This window comes from Macaca fascicularis, chromosome 17, assembly GCF_037993035.2.
Source record: "Macaca fascicularis isolate 582-1 chromosome 17, T2T-MFA8v1.1".
Lineage (NCBI taxonomy): Eukaryota > Metazoa > Chordata > Mammalia > Primates > Cercopithecidae > Macaca > Macaca fascicularis.
The window spans coordinates 71,429,782-71,433,169 of record NC_088391.1 but is presented as its reverse complement, the minus strand read 5'-3'; the positions used below and the strand labels follow the sequence as shown (position 1 = coordinate 71,433,169).

The window sequence follows — 3,388 nt, the reverse complement described above, 5'->3', positions numbered from 1 at the left end:
AACCTTCCTGTCTTACCAGATGGAGAAAAGGAGGGTCATAGAGCAAAGAAACAATAGTGAAGTTACAGCCCAGGGAGACAGGCCTGCTAAATGACTGAGATTTAATAAAATTACAGAATGCCTCCCCCAAAACCCTTTGCCACCATTATCAACAGGGTTCCAGTATCATAACAGTGGTCATAGCTGAAAGAGCTGCAAATACAGATTCTGAGGAGGAGTACTTAGGGGAACACAAAGTCAACAGGGAAGACAAAAACAAGGACACTAGAGCAACTGAAAGCCTATGGCATGTACCTCTACAACAATGAGCACAGTCTAACTCTAAGCCAAATCAACCTAAAACCTCATACGAAAGACTTATTTACCTCAGTAAAATTTGCCACACTACCAGATATCCAGCTTTCAACAAGGAAATACGAGGCATGCTACGAGTCAAAGAAACAAAAATGAAACCCACACAGTCTGAAGAAACAAAGTCAGCTTCAAAACCAGACTTAGACATGATACAGATGTTGAGATTAGAAAAGCAATTAAACATAACTATGGTTATACATATATACATTATAATTTGCCAATATTCAATAAAAATTTTTAAAAAAACTAATAAAAATAAGGAGACAATATGCAAGAACAGATTAGTACCATAAGCAGAGAAACAGAAACTCTAATAATCATGAGGAAATACCAGAAATTCTTTTAAATTCTGTACAATAAATGAGGAATGCCTTTGATGGGCTCATCAGTAGACTAAAAACCGCTGAAGAGTCTGAGTCTGACAATATAGAAACTTCCCAAACTGAAATGCAAAATATAAAAGTAAAAAATGCTGAACAGTCAAGAACCATTAGAAAATTTCAAAAGGTATAACATATGCATAATGAAAATACCAGAGAGAAAAGATAGAATAGGGAAGAATAAATATTTGAAGTAATGGCAGAGAATTTTCCAAAATGAATGCCAGACTTCAAACCACAGATTCAAACAGCCAGAGAACACCAAGAATAAATTTTTTTTAAAAAATCATGCATAGGCATAATTAGAGAATACCAAAGCAAATAGACAACTTAAAAGGAGCCAGTGTGGAGTTGGGGGGACACCCTTCTATACGGAACAAGGATAAGAATCACAAGAGCTTATTGTTAAAAACGGTGCATGGAAGAAGAGAGTGGAATATTTAAGGTATTTTAAATAACCAAACTAGAATTCTATTTCTAGTCATATAATATTGCTTGAAATTCAATTGTAAGCCAGATTTTTATATTGCAATCCTTAGAGTAGCCACTTTTAAAAAATAGCCAATAAGTCAATAGAGATGATATAATAAAATGCTAAATAAAACGTATTCAAAAGAAGGCAAGAGGGGAAAATGAACACAAAAATTGATGAAACAAATACAAATCAAAGAGTAAGATAATAAAACAAAATCCAACCACATAAGTACATTAAATGTAAATAATCAAACTGTACAATTAAAGGCAAAGATTGTCAGACTAGACAAAAAATAAATCTAACACAATGCTTTCTGTAGGACTTGCATTTTGATCACACAAGATGCCCAGGTAACAAACCTGCACATGTACCCTTGGATCTAAAATAAAAGTTGAAATGATGAAAAAAATTTGCATTTTAAACAAAAAGACACAAGTAGATTAAAGTAAAATAATGAAAATATATATGTAGTCAAAATACACCAATTAATAAACAGATTGGCAGAGTAGTAAACACAGACACACACTCACCTATATGCTACATGTTTTTAAAAACCCACTTCAGCTTTCCCAGGCGGCTGCCGAAGATGGCGGAGGTGCAGGTCCTGGTGCTCGATGGTCGAGGCCATCTCCTGGGCCGCCTGGCGGCCATCGTGGCTAAACAGGTACTGCTGGGCCGGAAGGTGGTGGTCGTACGCTGCGAAGGCATCAACATTTCTGGCAATTTCTACAGAAACAAGTTGAAGTACCTGGCTTTCCTCCGCAAGCGGATGAACACCAACCCTTCCCGAGGCCCCTACCACTTCCGGGCCCCCAGCCGCATCTTCTGGCGGACCGTGCGAGGCATGCTGCCTCACAAGACCAAGCGAGGCGCCCTGGACCGCCTCAAGGTGTTTGACGGCATCCCACCGCCCTACGACAAGAAAAAGCGGATGGTGGTTCCTGCTGCCCTCAAGGTCGTGCGTCTGAAGCCTACAAGAAAGTTTGCCTATCTGGGGCGCCTGGCTCACGACGTTGGCTGGAAGTACCAGGCAGTGACAGCCACCTTGGAGGAGAAGAGGAAAGAGAAAGCCAAGATCCACTACAGGAAGAAGCTGCAGCTCGTGAGGCTACAGAAACAGGCCGAGAAGAACGTGGAGAAGAAAATTGACAAATACACACAGGTCCTCAAGACCCACAGACTCCTGGTCTGAGCCCAATAAAGACTGTTAATTCCTCAAAAAATAAAATAAAATAAAATAAAAAACCCACTTCAAATATAATTATATAGGTAGGTTGAAAATAAAAGTATTAAAAAGATTATCAGCCGGGCGCGGTGGCTCAAGCCTGTAATCCCAGCACTTTGGGAGGCCGAGGCGGGCGGATCACAAGGTCAGGAGATCGAGACCACAGTGAAACCCCGTCTCTACTAAAAATACAAAAAATTAGCCGGGCGCGGTGGCGGGCGCCTGTAGTCCCAGCTACTCAGGAGGCTGAGGCAGGAGAATGGCGGGAACCCGGGAGGCGGAGCTTGCAGTGAGCCGAGATCGCGCCACTGCACTCCAGCCTGGGCAAGAGCGTGAGACTCCGTCTCAAAAAAAAAAAAAAAAAAAAAAAAAAAAAGATATATCATATAAAACATCAATTAAAAGGAAGCAGGCGTAGGTGTATTATTGTCAGTTAAAATATAATTCAGAGCAAAGAAAATTACCAGAGACAGAGAAGGGCATTACATAATGATAAAAATATTCAATACACCAAGGAGGCATAGCAATCCTAAATGTGAATGCACCAAAACAAACAGAGCTGCAAAGCATTTGAAGCAAAAACCGATAAGATAAAAAAAAATAGATAAGTTGACAATTATAGTTAGGGATTTTAACACCCCTCTTTTTTCTTTTCTCAACTTTAATTTTTAGTATCATGAGGTACATGTGCAGGTTTGTTACCTAGGTAAACTGCATATCAAAAGGGTTTGGTGTGTAGATTGTCACCCAGCTAATAAGTATAGTACTCTATAGACAATTTTTCAATCTTTACCCTCCTTCCAATCTCCTCTCTCAAGTAGGCCCTGGTGTCTACTGTTCCGCTCCTCATGTCCATGTGTACTCAATGTTTAGCTCCCACTTATAAGTAAGAACATGCAGCATTTGGTATTCTGTTGCTGCATTAATTCACTTAGGATAATGGCCTCCTGCTGA

At 39.9% G+C, this 3,388-nt stretch overlaps 1 pseudogene; it reads left to right on the top strand.

Annotated features, from left to right (window-relative positions):
- The first annotated feature begins 1,772 nt into the window (after window positions 1-1,772).
- Window positions 1,773-2,454, top strand: LOC102143207 (large ribosomal subunit protein uL13 pseudogene; annotated as a pseudogene).
- The last annotated feature ends 934 nt before the right edge of the window (window positions 2,455-3,388 follow it).